This window comes from Pelophylax lessonae (genome assembly GCF_965119305.1).
Source record: "Pelophylax lessonae genome assembly, chromosome: 4".
NCBI classification, from domain to species: Eukaryota; Metazoa; Chordata; class Amphibia; order Anura; family Ranidae; genus Pelophylax; species Pelophylax lessonae.
In genome coordinates this window covers 74,624,691-74,639,449 of record NC_138771.1, presented here as the reverse complement: position 1 = coordinate 74,639,449, position 14,759 = coordinate 74,624,691, and the positions used below count along the sequence as shown (strand labels likewise).

At 46.0% G+C, this 14,759-nt stretch overlaps 1 pseudogene across 1 annotated transcript in view; it reads right to left on the bottom strand.

The window, feature by feature from the left end:
• Positions 1 to 14,759, bottom strand: part of LOC309552517 — a 154,648-nt pseudogene that overhangs the window by 84,291 nt on the left and 55,598 nt on the right. Inside the window, exons 2-4 of the transcript in view lie at positions 5,713 to 6,223; positions 2,734 to 2,869; positions 2,324 to 2,429 (exon numbers count right to left, since the gene is read on the bottom strand). The product of the transcript in view is annotated as an uncharacterized misc_RNA (transcript). The remainder of the gene's footprint in view (positions 1 to 2,323; positions 2,430 to 2,733; positions 2,870 to 5,712; positions 6,224 to 14,759) is intronic.

Sequence of the window (14,759 nt, the reverse complement as noted above, 5' to 3'; positions counted from 1 at the left end):
TCATCCTGTTCCTCCTTGCACAAAGGAGCAGATACCGGTCCCGCTGATGGGTTAAGGACCTTCTATGGCCCTGTCCAGCTCTTCTAGAGCAGTGTTTCTCAACTCCGGTCCTCAAGGCACACTAACAGGCCAGGTTTGCAAGATAACTGAAATACATCACAGGTGATATAATTTGCTGCTCAGTGATTGCAGAATTCTAGTCTGCATCTCTCCAAGGTAATACTTAAAATCTGGCCTGTTAGTGTGCACTGAGGACCGGAGTTGAGAAACACTGTCCTAGAGTAACTGCCTGTCTCCTGGAATCTCCTCCATGCTCTTGGTAATGGTACGGATTAATGTGCCATCGTGGAGGAGTTGGACTGCGTGTACAACCTCTATAGGGTCCAGGTATGGCCTCATGCTACCAGTAGTGACACTGACCCCAGCCAAATGAAAAACTCGTGAAAAACAGTCAGAAAAAAAATGGGTAGGGAAAAAAATGTCAGTGGCCTCCACCTGTAAAAGCATTTTTGTTTTGAAGGTTGTCTCCTTTTGCCCATCCAGTGCACCTGTTGGTAATTTCATTAACACCAAAGCAGCTGAAACTGATTAACAACGCCCTCTGCTACTTAACTGACCAGATCAATATACCAGGAGTTTAACTGACTTGATGCTATACTCGGATTCAAAAAAGCTCCTTTAATTTATTTGAGCACTATATATACAATATATATATATATATATATATATATATATATATATATATATATATATATATATATATACACACACACACACCCACACTAGGGATAGACCAATTACCGGCGTGGCCGATATGCACTTTCCCTGATATATCAGTATTGGCCTTGGAACTGGCCGATATTTTTGTGACTTCATTCTGCCTTCTTAGGCCGCCTCCCTCGCCTTGGACAGCCTCCTCTGGAGTCGGCCTAGTCTCACGGAGACTGTATCACAGCCATACACCCACCCACAGCAGCCCGGTGCCAGCCAGCCACCCACATCCACAGGCCCTGTACCAGCCAGCCACCCACATCCACAGGCCCTGTACCAGCCAGCCACCCACCCACATCCACAGGCCCTGTACCAGCCAGCCACCCACCCACATCCACAGGCCCTGTACCAGTGAGCCAGCCAGCCACCCACAGGCCCTTTACCTGACACCCACAAGCACTGTACCAGCCAGTCAGCCACCCACCCACCACAGGATTCCAGACAGCCAGCCACCCACAGACAGTGTGCCAGCCAGCCAACCACAGGCCCTGTACCAGCCAGCCAGCCACCCACAACCCCTGTGCCAACCAGCCACCCACCCACCACAGGGTGCCAGCAAGCCCGCCAGTAGGCATTAAACAAAAATTAACATGTTCAGTACCAGATTTGTGTCAAAAATTGTCTTTATTTTTCAAAACTTTAAAATGTACAAAATATCGGCCCATATCGGCCGATACCGAAACATTGTGACCAAAATATCGGTATCGGCCCTGAAAAAAACATATCGGTCTATTGGGCCATACACACTATCAGATTATCTGAAGACTTTTGTCTGTAGACTTACCAAAACCATATAATATGAGGTCAAACCTAAACACTTTCAATTTGTATGCAATCCGGCAGGCCCTTGCACTACATAGAAAAGGTAAATCTGAAGGAAAAAGTCTTCAGATAATCTGATAGTGTGTATGGCCCTTATCTCTAATAGACACACACACATACACTGCTCAAAAATTTAAAGGAACACTTTTTCTGGAAGAATGGTGAAACATTCCCACAGACACACTCCTAAACCTTGTGGACGGCCTTCCCAGAAGATTTGAAGCTGTTATAGCTGCAAAGGGTGGGCCAACTAAATATTGAACCCTACGGACTAAGACTGGGATGCCATTAAAGTTCATGTGTGTGTAAAGGCAGGCGTCCCAATACTTTTGACATAGTGTAGTTCTCTATGATGTAAGCTACACAGGTATCAGCAATGTTCCAACTCTGTTTAATGAATTGCTATTACAGCCTACTTGTGAAGTTTACACTATACAGAATGCATGCTCAACCTGGGGCCCTCCAGCTGTTGCGAACTACAAGTCTCATCATGCCTCTGCCTTTAGGAGTCATGCTTGTAACTGTCAGCCTTGCAATGCCTCATGGGACTTGTAGTTCAAGTAGCTGCAAAGGGGGGGCCAACTCAATATTGAACCCTACGGACAAAGACTGGGATGCCATTAAAGTTCATGTGTGTAAAGGCAGGCGTCCCAATACTTTTGACAATATAGTGTATCTCATCTCTTATAAATAGCCCCCATAGATGTCTCAGCAATCACAGGGCGCTCACCTTCCTCCACCACAGCAGCCGTTGCCGCAGCCAGTAGTCCCGCCACTGAGCGCAAGTCTTGGCTGAGCTGAACCAGACCAGAGAGGCCGTCGTCCTCTCCCCCACCCTAGAACATGAAAGTAAAATTTATCAACTTACAGGAACTTAATAACCTCATAAAAATCAATTCTACTCCTGAACTTTATCGCTTTATCGCTGTCAGTAGGATTCTATCTCTTGTTTTTAGGATTTTGCACCAGTTGATTAAATCGGTGGCCTGTGAACCCATGTGACCTCCAATCTCCTTCCCCGGTATTAATCAGAGCGCACACACCTGAGAGTTACTAACAAACTGCATTGTGGGTAAAAGACAAATGAGAAATACATTGTATTCTGCACACTAATTTGGACCCCCCCCCATTACTAGGTACATTACAAGATGGCTGACCTGCAGGTGCAGATCCTTGTTGTCTGAGATTGGATGAAAACATCTCCCCACCTCTGCAATACCAAAAGGCAACTTTCTGTTCAGGAGCTCCAAACAAGGGGGGTAATAATACAAGGCACCTAAAATTGAAAAAATATTTTAAAAAGTCAACATTTTCAGCCCCTCCCACAATGGTGAGATTTTCCCCCAGTAATTCGTGTCTCTGCCCCTCCCACAATGGTGAGATTTCCTGCAGTAGTTTGTGTCTCTGCCCCTCCCACAATGGTGACATTTCCTGCAGTAGTTTGTCTCTGCCCCTCCCACAATGGTGACATTTCCTGCAGTAGTTTGTGTCTCTGCCCCTCCCACAATGGTGACATTTCCTGCAGTAATTTGTGTCTCTGCCCCTCCCACAATGGTGAAATTTCCTGCAGTTTTGTGTCTCTGCCCCTCCCACAATGGTGACATTTCCTGCAGTAGTTTGTGTCTCTGCCCCTCCCACAATGGTGACATTTCCTGCAGTAGTTTGTGTCTCTGCCCCTCCCACAATGGTGACATTTCCTGCAGTAGTTTGTGTCTCTGCCCCTTCCACAATGGTGACATTTCCTGCAGTAGTTTGTGTCTCTGCCCCTCCCACAATGGTGACATTTCCTGCAGTAATTTGTGTCTCTGCCCCTCTCACAATGGTGACATTCCCTGCAGTAGTTTGTGTCTCTGCCCCTCCCACAATGGTGACATTTCCTGCAGTAGTTTGTGTCTCTGCCCCTCCCACAATGGTGACATTTCCTGCAGTAGTTTGTGTCTCTGCCCCTCCCACAATGGTGACATTTCCTGCAGTAGTTTGTGTCTCTGCCCCTCCCACAATGGTGACATTTCCTGCAGTAGTTTGTGTCTCTGCCCCTCCCACAATGGTGACATTTCCTGCAGTAGTTTGTGTCTCTGCCCCTCCCACAATGGTGACATATCCTGCAGTAGTTTGCGTCTAGTGTTGGGCGAACGGTTCAGCCTCAGCAGGAGTTTGAGCTTATTATTGAGCTTATTATTAGCTATAACACCCAAATTTGCAGGGTGTTTGCTGGGTGTTCCCTGTGCTGCACAGCGCATTCTACGCAAGCTCTGCCCAATAAGGGTGCAGTATAAGCTGGTTGTAAAGGAGCGGCCGGGAAGCCGGCTACAGCGTCCTTAACAACCAATGAGCCATCAGCGGTCAAAAAAAAACGGTGTGGGGGCCCCCCAACCCCCCCCCCCCCCCACAATACATACCAGTCCCTTATCAGAGCATGCAGGCAGGGGAGTCAGGTAAAGGGTGGGGGTGGGGTGGGAAAATGATGAGTGTGGGCCCCCACCCCCTCCTGAACCATACCAGACCACATGCCCTCAACAGGCAGGGGTGCTTTGGGGCAGGGGACATGTTGAAGGGGACAAGGATCTCTTCCCCAAAATCTTGGGGTGTGGTTGTGGGGGGTCTGCGGGCATCAGAATCGGGTCTTGCCCACCATATGTGAGTATTGGGTACATTGTACCCCGACCCATTCATCAAAAAAAAATGTCAAAATTAACTAAAACAGTAGACAGGTTATTGACAAATCCTTTATTAAAAACTAAAAAAAAAACGCTGTCCTCCAATGTAGATCGATCGTCAATCACAACGCCGCCACCACCGGACCTGAAAAAAAAATGCCTCCGCCCACCGCAAAGACAAACTGCCCAATGGCTGGCTTGCCGTTTGACAGTTCTTATATTAGGTAAGAGCGAGACCACCTGGCTGCAACACCTGGTGGCACCGCCCCCCTTGTGACATCACCAACCAGTGCATGCTGGGTCGATGACATAACTGGGGGGCGGTGCCACCAGTTGATGTCACCAGGTGGCCCCGTCCTAACCGAAGAACTGTCATATTTGATGATGTCAGCTGATGTCACCTGGTGGCACCGCCCCCCCTTGTGACCTCACCAATACTTGCTGGGTCAATGACATCACAGGGGGGCGGTGCCACCAGGTGATGTCGCCAGGTGGCCCCGCCCTTATCTATATAAGAACTGTCAAACGGCAAGCCAGACATTCGGTGGTTTGCCTTTGCGGTGGATGGAGCGATTTTGTTGTATTTTTTAGGTCAGGTGGTGGCGTCGTTAATGACGATGGATCTACATTGAAGGACAGCGTTGTTTTCTTTTTAATAAAAGAAATTGTAAAAAAAAAAACCTGTCTACTGTTTTTTATTTTGACACTTTTTTGGTGAATGAGTAGGGGTACCCTACTCATTCCCATGGGAGGGGGGAGGGAATAGGACCTGGGGGCCCCCTTGTTAAAAGGGGGCTGCCAGATTTCGATAAGCCCCTTACCCACAGACCCCCACAAACACAGCCCAAGGTTGTGTGTAAGAGGCCCTTGTAGGAGGATGCATGCTTGGATAAGGGTCTGGTAAGTACTGGGGGGACCCCACACCGTTTCCTTCTTTCTTTTTTAAATAGCCGGGTGCCAGCACTTGCAAATCAATTTAAGTGTGATTTAAATATAATTTTTTCGTTGATAAATGTCTGTTTTGCTGCAGCAGGTTCTATACATGGTACAGATGCTCCACTTTACAGGCAGACTAAGGGGACCCCACCCGCCCAGGCACTTTTTCATTTTTATTGTTGCACTTTAAGCATTATTAAAATCACTGCTCCTGTGAAAAAATGTTGCATTGATACTTGTCCCCCAGGGTAGTACCCAGCCCCCATACCCTTTTCATGGCCAATTACTTGCATATAAGCCTTCATAATGGGGACTTTTGATTTCTCATGTTCGGCCCCCATAGCCTTTAATGGGTTTGTGGCAGAATTCCCGAACGGGGGTGTTCAGCCCATCTCTATTTGTGTCATTGTTACCATATAGTCAAACCGCAAGCCAGACATTTGGTGGTTTGCCTTTGCGGTGGATGGAGCGATTTTGTTGTATCTTTTAGGTCAGGTGGTGGCGACGTTAATGACGATGGATCTACATTGAAGGACAGCGTTGTTTTCTTGGGGGTCTTGGCGAGGACCGGCCATCTTTTCCAGCTCCTCCTGGGTTAGACTTTGGTTTTGGAGGCGGTCCAGACGGGCTTTGGGGAGGGTCTTCAGCGGTGGTCTTGGTGAAGGGTTGGATGTTCCTGGTAGGTGACACAAAGTCAATGGGCAGAACCTGTTCCCGGTGCAGCACCATGGCGTCCCACCATTCCTTTACCAAGTTCCTTTTCATTTGGGCTCCCAGGGGCCCCAGGCCGTGACGTCCTCCTAGAACAGAGGCCAGAGTCATCTTCTCCCCCAACAGGAAGAACCTTCGACGGCACAACTGCAGAAGATCATTGCTCTCCCGCCGTCCGGCCGCCAGCCTTCTGCACTGCAGTAATAGAGACGCTGGAAATGTCTTCCTTGTCCGCCCGACCTGGACTAGTCCCACCGCACACCAAGACATGGCGGATCGTGGTCACCTGACACAATATGGCCTCCGCCGGGGGATGGTACATAGCTCTGTGAGAATAGTACAGAAAGATAATGTGAGAATGACATTGTTCATGGCAGCAAATCAGCAGTCAGGAAAAGAAAAACTCTGCCAGGTGAGATCTAAACTTTACTGCAAATCCTTGCCTGCTCCTGTTCTGTAGATACAGAGGTAAGCCATTCTCACAGGCAGAAATCATTAAAAAATAGCACTAATTGGCAGCTCGTGTCGAAATAGGAGGCGCTGTCAGTGCGCTACACCTAAGAACAACGCCGGGGATGCCACATTCCAGGAAACATCCCAATTATACAGACAGATTACAGGAGCAGGGGCTGGAGGAGATGTAAGGGAGGCTGGTCTATAATCGGAGTACTATTGCCATGGCTGGCAATGAGGGATACAATGGGGACAGGTTAAAGAGGTTGTAAACCCGTGCATTTTTTTTTTTTCCACCCTGCAAGAGAAAGCCATAATGAGCTAGTATGCATCGCATATTAGCTCATTATGCAATACTTACCTTAGAACGAGCCCCCGCCTTGCCGCCCACTCACCTCTATGACGGGCGACATGTCCAGTCGTCCGTCTTCCGGGATCGCGGCATCCGGCCATCTGATTGGCCGGAGCCGCGGTGAGGTCACTCCCGCGCACGCGCGCGAGAGCCGACAGTCACGGCACTGGACTCTGAAGGAATGGCACGATCGGCCGTTCCTTCAGAGCGCATGCGCCAGTGACGTCACTGGATGCATGTAAGGTAAATATCTGTTTAGGAGATATTTACTGTTGATACAATGTATTATATATAGGAGGACATGGAGACGGTATAGGGGGTGATATACACACTGATACAATGTATTATATATAGGAGGACATAGAGACGGTATAGGGGGGTGACATACACACTGATACAATGTATTTATATATAGGAGTACATGGACACGGTATAGGAGGTGATATACTGTACACACTGATACAATGTATTATATATAGGAGGACATGGAGACGGTATAGGGGGTGACATACAATGTAGGTATATATATATATATATATATATATATATATATATATATATATATATATATACACAGTATATATGGGGGTGACATACAATGAAGTTATATATATATATATGGGGGTGACATACAATGAAGATATATATATATAAATGGGGGTGACATACAATGAAGTTATATATATATGGAGGTGACATACAATGAAGTTATATATATATATATATATATGGGGGTGACATACAATGAAGTTATATATATATGGGGGTGACATACAATGAAGTTATATATATATATGGGGGTGACATACAATGAAGTTATATATATATATATATATATATATATATGGGGGTGACATACAATGAAGTTATAAATATATGGGGGTGACATACAACACACAGATCGAATTTGTCACCAACCTACAACAATGTACTTCTTCCACGTGCCACCGCCCCGCACAGCACGCTAAAGGGCGCCCGCCTCCTTCCCTGCCCACTAGGGGCGTGTCCTGCGTAAGTGACCGTGCTCGTTTTACGACTCAGCAATAGGGGGCGTGACTTTCGTCTAACACATTGCTACCCGGTGGTAGAGGCGTGCCTTGCGTTTCAAAGCCCAGTCTGGAGGCGTGCCTTGCGGGCCAAAGCTCAGTCTGGGGGCATGCCTTGCGGGCCAAAGATCAGTCTGGGGGCGTGCCTTTCGGGCCAAAGCTATGTCTGGAGGCGTGTCTTTTGTTCCAAAGCTTCGCCTGTCTTTCGTCTCAAGCCTCTGTATGGAGCAAATCCTGCGTATAATGTCTCGTTGTGAGTTGCAGACTTCCGGTAGTGGTGACTCCTGTGTGCTGGGGCTGTAGTTGGGGGATTGGGGTGTCTCTGATGTGCTGTATTAGCCTGGTGAAGGAGGAGAAGCTTTGTCCCATCTCTAACACTGTACACAATGTTCCTATAAAGGGCCAGACCACATCAATGTGGGATTTCAGATAAATTCATAGCTCCCCCCTGTCCCTGATTTGGAACAAGTCCCTCCTTCCTCCTTATTATGGTCTGATCTATATATAGCTGTTTATAAAAAGCACTGGTGGGTTTAACCAATCATTTTTTTGTATAATTCCCCTACAATCACTTCTGGACGGGAAGGATTTACCCCCCTTAATGACCCGGCCATTTTTTGCGATTCGACACTGTGTTAATTTAACCACTTAAGCCCCCCGGAAGATTTTACCCCCTTCCTGACCAGGGCTTATTTTGCGATTCGGCACTGCGTGACTTTAATGGACAATTGCGTGGTCGTGCGACGCTGTACCTAAATGAATTTGGCATCCTTTTTTTCCCACAAACAGAGCTTTCTTTGGTGGTATTTGATCACCTGTGTGATTTTTTGATCATGCGCTATAAACAAAAAAACAGCGACAATTTTGAAAAAATAACAATATTTTTCACATTTTTTATATGAAATTCCCCCCCAAAAAAATGTAAAAATCAAATTTTTTTAACATTTTAGGCCAATTTGTTTTCTGCTACCTATGTTTGTTAAAAAAAAAACGCAAAAAGTGTACTTTGATTGGTTTGCGCAAAAGTTATTGCGTTTACTAACTAAGGGAAAGATTTTTATCATTTTTATTGTTTTTTTTTTTTAAAACAAGTAATGGCGGCGATCTGCGATTTTTTTGTGGGACTGCGACATTGCGGCGGACAGATCAGACCCTTGACTGACATTTTTGACACTTTTGGGGGTACCAGTGACATTACTACAGTAATCAGTGCTATAAAATATGCACTGTTACTGTAAAATGACACTGGCAGGGAAGGGGGTTAACTTTATTGGAGAGGGAGGGGTCAAGTGTGTCCCTAGGGGCGTGTTTCTTACTGTGATTGGATGTGGCTGTGTGTGTAACAGCACAGATCAACGGTCCTACATAGCAGGACCGAGTGATCTGTGCTTTTACACAGGGGAAAGTGACAGGCGACTTTCTCCCTCTCTACCCGACGATCGCGAGTGACTGGCGGACATCGGGTCCACCGGTCAAACGCGCCGGCTTCTTCGGGTACGAGCGGGGACGGGAGCGTGCCTCCGGCGGCGCGCCCTCGCCCCCTATTCGCTCCCAGGCTAGTGACATACCGGTACGTCACTTTGCCTGGGAGGGGCTGACCGCCGCCGTATATAGTCGGGCAGCGGACGGCAAGTGGTTAATGGAAAATTGCGCGGTCGTGCGACGCAGTACCCAAATAAAATTGACGTCCTTTTTTTCCCCACAAATAGAGCTTTCTTTTGGTGGTATTTCATCACCTCTGCGATTTTTATTTATTGCGCTTTAAACAAAAAAAGCGACAATTCTAGAAAAAAAAAAAAAATATATATATATATATATATATATATAGATATTGTAAGGGATTAGCTCGGTGGTAGGCGTGGATGACCCCTTTTGGGGTGCGTTTTCACAGAGAGATAGCCGACAAGTGCTTGCAAACAAACAGTGTGGTTTATTAAATGGTGTTTTCTTCACCAGGCTGTATGCAGCAAAACATCCAAAATAAAATAAAACACAAAATAAATCCTTGCCTCTGTGGGCGGCTACCTTCTCACAGCTGGAACCTACCTAAGAAGTCTTTCCAACCTACTGTTGGGCCGACACTGCTGATCCTACAGCAGACACTCAAATGTCCATTTGTTTGCTTTTCACACAGCACAAACATTGTCCATTGAACATGTCCCTTTGTTTTCTTTCACACAGCACATGTTCATTTATAACAGGATCCTTTACTCTTCACACTCTTCACATGGAACACTTTGTCTTCTCACCTTTGAGACGTCTTCACTCGTGGTTACCCTCCTTAGCTTCACATCGCTGTAGGGGGTCTTCTCCCATGCTCACCAGCTTGTCGGGAGGCACACATCCGACTGTCCCCCTCTCCCAGCCCACACGGCGACAGGCGGCAGCAGTCCTTCTCCCATGCCCACACGGCGTCGGGAGGTACACGTATGTCTGTCCTCCTCTTCCCAGCTCACACAGCGACAGGAGGCAGCACTCAATAGATTTTCTCTGGACAAATTATAGAGTCCTTGATCTCCTCATTCTGAACAGCTGAATGGTTTTCAACTTCCTGCTGGCTCTCTCTGCAGCCAACACCCTATAGTATCAGTGAACTTTCAAAGCAGGTGGGAATGTGTCTCCTCTCAGTGACTACATTCCCAGATTTACCTGACTTCCTGTCACATACCCCCCCCTCTTGTTTCAACCCTAGGGTTGGGACACATATTTCCAGGCACGCATGTGTCAGGCACTGCTGACTCACTGATAAGCCTCCTATTATCCTCAAGCTTCCGGATGAAACTGTTTTGTCATCTTCATTGACAGATTTCTCATAAATGCCACACAGTTTGTCTCTCATCTCATATACACATTCTTCAACTGCATTTTTGGCATCATTTTGCTCCTTCTCGTTTCTGTCATCTTCATTGACAGCTTTCTCATAAATGTCAGACAGCTTGTCCCTCATAACCGTCTGTCCAATCCACCATGGAGGACCGTGATCCATAGGCAACTCAATTGGGCTAGTCTTAATGTCTTCAACATTCTTAAGACGCCTCTCTCTGCAATCCATAAATGTTTTCCACAAAACTTTGATAACCTTTGCTTCACTAAGCTTTGTTCCAAGTAGGGACTCTTGACATCCCTCTGTGACTTGAGTTGCCTCTCCATACATCTGTACACAATCATTGACTTTTTGTTGTAAAAGGGAATGATCTTCCTTCTTGAGCTTTGCTTGCTCTAAGATGCTGTGCAGAGGATTTTCCAATTGAGACAACAGGCTGTCACACATTTCTTCAAAGTGACCCCTGTTCCTTTTCCCAGAGATATCAATATCATTCACCAAACATTTCATATTCATAGGCAGATCGGAAGCATTTGCACTCATCAACTTCTTAAACTTTTCGCCCTCCTGAGCGAGTCGCAGTAAAGGCCTACTATTTGATTTGATATTCAGTTTATATTTCTTGCCAAACTCTTCACAGAAGTAGTCAACCAGAACATCATCAACTTTCCTTACACCAACATAGGGGTTAAAGGCAACAACACAGTTGAACCCAGCGATCTGGGTGGTATCCATTATAGACCTCCTCTCTGCATCAGTGAAGAAGCATGGAACTGCAACACATTCTTTTACAGGTTTCTTCAATGCACTTTCTGCTGAACTATTTGACCGCTCAAGGTCACCTAGTTCTTTTTCTCTATCTGAATTCCACATGGAATGCATCTCAAGATCACGATCAAACTTCTGCCACCCGTCTTTCACCAGTTCCATTTTGGAAACACTCCCTGAAAGGCACTTATTCATTTGCTTCACGTTTTCACCAACAGCCTTAGTTTTCCCCACTAGGTTTTCAGCCTGAACTGAGAAATCATCACATTTCTTACTCAGCTCCTTTGTTTGCTGAAGCTCTAATGATACATTTTCCAATGCTTGAAGTTTTTGAAGGAACGGTTTATTCCAAAGGGGTGATTCAAGCCACATGTCATCACATTTCTGAGGCTCACTCAGGACAGACCCCAAAACACTGATCCTTTTAAAAACTGCATCAGGCACACTATCCCCTCTTTGGGACAGATCCTCTGTTGCCTGGAATTCCTCTTCCAGTTCCTGCAACGGAATCTTCATCTCTTCTACTTGCTGTTCTAAGGCTCGCTTAGACTTTTCTAGCTCCTGAACGCTTTTCACAACATCATCCTTGGAGCTGACCAATTCTTCCATTTCTGTACGCAGCTGTTTGTTAACACTTTCTAGTTCAGCCTTACACTCTAGAGCTTCCTCCAAAGAGCGAGCCAAGAACAGGGCTTTGCTCTCGTTATCACGCACCTCCGTTTCTGCACGTGCGCGTTCTTCTGCATATTTTGCAGACACAGTCTTCTCTTCACCAAGCATCTGATCAAACTTCTTTTTCACATCTTCAACACACTGTAATGAACCAACGCTTTCTTCCATGCGTTTTTTCATATCCGCTATCTGAGCTTGCAATGTTGCGACTTGCTCTGATAGGTTTTTCTTTGCTTCCGCCTCCTCTTTTAATTGTTCCAGGAAGCCATTTTTCTCATCTTCCATTTGTTTGAGCTTTGTGCTAAAACTCAGCCTTTGACACCTCTCTTCCTGTAAGAGTTCCTGCGTGTCTTGCAGCTGCGATTCCAAGATAGAAAAATCTTCCGCAATTTCTCTAGATTTGCTGTCTGCTTGAGAAAGCTGATTTGTAACATTGTCCAACTCAACCTGCAGTCGGTTTGCCTTCTCTGACAGCTTAGCACACAATCGGTCACCTTCTGACACCTTGACTTGCGATTCCAGAAGCTGTGCCTCTACTTTTTCCCTCTTATGTTCACAATCTCCTTTTCCCTGCATAAGAGCCTTCACCTCATTGGCTAGTTTCTGGGAATGAGACTGTAATTCTGCCACACAGGCTTCTTTCTCCTTTAACTGCTGCTGGAAACGTTGGGCTTCACCTTTCCAACTTTCACAGTCTGCACGTAATTCATCTACCACATTGCTCAAAGTGGTGAGCTCATACACAGTACTCAGTAATTTAGCCTCTCTTTCACTTTTCTCGTTGTCGCTGAGAGACAATGTCGCTTTCAGAGCAACATTCTGTTCCTGCGACTCCTGCAGGTCTATTTTTGTAACTTCCAAACACTGAAGACTTTTTTCCAGCTGATTACGCAACTCCAACATTTCACACATACTTTGCTTCTGCAAAGTCTGAATTTCAATTTCCTTTTCCATGAGGATGGTATCTTTCTCCTTTATAGTGTCTTGACATTTTTGCAACTCGATCAAAAGAAGAGCAGTGGATTCTTCCCACTGTAACACATGAGACTTGAGTAGTTCATTCATTTCCTGCAAGTTTCTATGCTCCATTTTAAGCAATTCCAAGGCTTGTTCCTTTTCTTCCATTTTCCGTTGCAAGGCATCCAACTCAGCCCTGCACACATACTCGGTTTCTTCCAAACCGATGGCCTCCATTGGCTGCTGGCGTCTCTGTTTCCAGCCTGCCATGCTCTCTTGATGAGCCTTTTGTTGAGCTGCAAAGCTCCGCTGAAAATCCGCATTTGCCTGCTGTTGAGCTGCATTTGCTTGCTGTTGAGCTGCATTTGATATAATCAGATGTTTCAACATCTCCTCCATTTTGAGTTTACTTTTCATCTGAGCACACTGCGTCTCCATAGCAGTTTCATCAGTGTTGCTAGGGACAACAACCTTCCTCTTTAGTAGACTCTCTTTAGGCATGGATGGGGCTGGTTCAGACGGCAACATCCCCTCCATCCATAGAATCCGGTCTCTCATTTCATCTATCTTTGCATTCTTCAGGCGTTTGGATCGCCCCATCTTCAATAACTCCACAAATAAATTTTTCACAGTCCAGCAAAAAATTTTCAGACCACTGTCTCTTTAACACATGTAGTTTTTCTCTCTCTTGCAAGATCTCTTTTCCTGCACACACAGTTTGTGCAGTCACTTGCACCAGACACAACAAAGTTCATCAAATAATTTTGAGACCGCTGTCTCTTTAAAACACTTTTTTTTTTTTTTTTTCTGTCAGGATCTTCTCTCCTGCACACATAGATTGTGCAATCTCATGCACCAGATAAAGTTCATCAAACATTTGCACTTCCTTGCAGGGATCTCTGCTTATGCCCACTGCATACCTCCACCATATGTAAGGGATTAGCTCGGTGGTAGGCGTGGATGACCCCTTTTGGGGTGCGTTTTCACAGAGAGATAGCCGACAAGTGCTTGCAAACAAACAGTGTGGTTTATTAAATGGTGTTTTCTTCACCAGGCTGTATGCAGCAAAACATCCAAAATAAAATAAAACACAAAATAAATCCTTGCCTCTGTGGGCGGCTACCTTCTCACAGCTGGAACCTACCTAAGAAGTCTTTCCAACCTACTGTTGGGCCGACACTGCTGATCCTACAGCAGACACTCAAATGTCCATTTGTTTGCTTTTCACACAGCACAAACATTGTCCATTGAACATGTCCCTTTGTTTTCTTTCACACAGCACATGTTCATTTATAACAGGATCCTTTACTCTTCACACTCTTCACATGGAACACTTTGTCTTCTCACCTTTGAGACGTCTTCACTCGTGGTTACCCTCCTTAGCTTCACATCGCTGTAGGGGGTCTTCTCCCATGCTCACCAGCTTGTCGGGAGGCACACATCCGACTGTCCCCCTCTCCCAGCCCACACGGCGACAGGCGGCAGCAGTCCTTCTCCCATGCCCACACGGCGTCGGGAGGTACACGTATGTCTGTCCTCCTCTTCCCAGCTCACACAGCGACAGGAGGCAGCACTCAATAGATTTTCTCTGGACAAATTATAGAGTCCTTGATCTCCTCATTCTGAACAGCTGAATGGTTTTCAACTTCCTGCTGGCTCTCTCTGCAGCCAACACCCTATAGTATCAGTGAACTTTCAAAGCAGGTGGGAATGTGTCTCCTCTCAGTGACTACATTCCCAGATTTACCTGACTTCCTGTCACAATATATATATATATATCTATATATATA